The sequence below is a fragment of the Brienomyrus brachyistius genome, chromosome 20, assembly GCF_023856365.1.
Source record: "Brienomyrus brachyistius isolate T26 chromosome 20, BBRACH_0.4, whole genome shotgun sequence".
In the NCBI taxonomy this organism is placed as follows: domain Eukaryota; kingdom Metazoa; phylum Chordata; class Actinopteri; order Osteoglossiformes; family Mormyridae; genus Brienomyrus; species Brienomyrus brachyistius.
The window spans coordinates 19121770-19122549 of record NC_064552.1 but is presented as its reverse complement, the minus strand read 5'-3'; the positions used below and the strand labels follow the sequence as shown (position 1 = coordinate 19122549).

Below are 780 nucleotides of genomic sequence, written 5' to 3'. Positions count from 1 at the left end.
GTATATTAATACATTTTCAACCCAGAGTTGAACTTGATTTTTTCATGTTCTGTGCCCTAACGTCCCTCAGCATTCTGTTACTGGTAATGTTGTACAGTCCTCTTACTGTTTGCTTGCATGGTTCTGCAAATGGTGAAGCGCAAGGCATTATGGGATATCCTGAAGGGGGCGATGGCATGCAAAATGAAAACAGTACAGCTCACATGACAGCAGATACAGCAAAGCAAAAGTACTTTGGGGAATACTTGTTCAGAATCACTGTAGGCTGAGATTTGCCCATATGAATGGAAAACCGTGAACTAAACACCCTTACTCTGGAGTGGCATGCCGTCTGACTCGGAGAGCAACTCATACTTACCTGGCAGGGGAGATACCATGATCAAGAAGGTGGTTCACCCAGGGTGAGGCTCAGCCATTGCACTCCGGTTGTGCTGACCCCTGCGAATTCCCCAAATGTGGGAATCTCGACTGCATAATTTCTGGTAGTGGGGGACTGCGTTCGCGCTCTCCCCTGATCACTGGTACAAAGATAGATAAGGGGGTATTACAACATGGGGGGGTGCTGTTTTACCCAGTTTTCTCTTCAATATGGGCCCTCTGCACTTTTAAGGGTTCTATAGCTTGGTACATGTATGGCACCCTCATATAGCTTCTTTGACTGGGAGAAAAGAGGGTTCTAAATGACACCTTTAATTCTCTGACAACTAGGGGGTAGGGAACGCACTTTCACTGACTGGGGCATAGTCATACATTTCTTTCAATATCTATTTCATGGCAAAT

At 45.6% G+C, this 780-nt stretch overlaps 1 non-coding gene across 1 annotated transcript; it reads left to right on the top strand.

The window, feature by feature from the left end:
* Positions 1-350: 350 nt before the first annotated feature.
* Positions 351-514, top strand: LOC125716120 (U1 spliceosomal RNA). The gene has a single exon (XR_007384278.1). It is a non-coding gene; the product is annotated as a U1 spliceosomal RNA (small nuclear RNA).
* Positions 515-780: the final 266 nt, after the last annotated feature.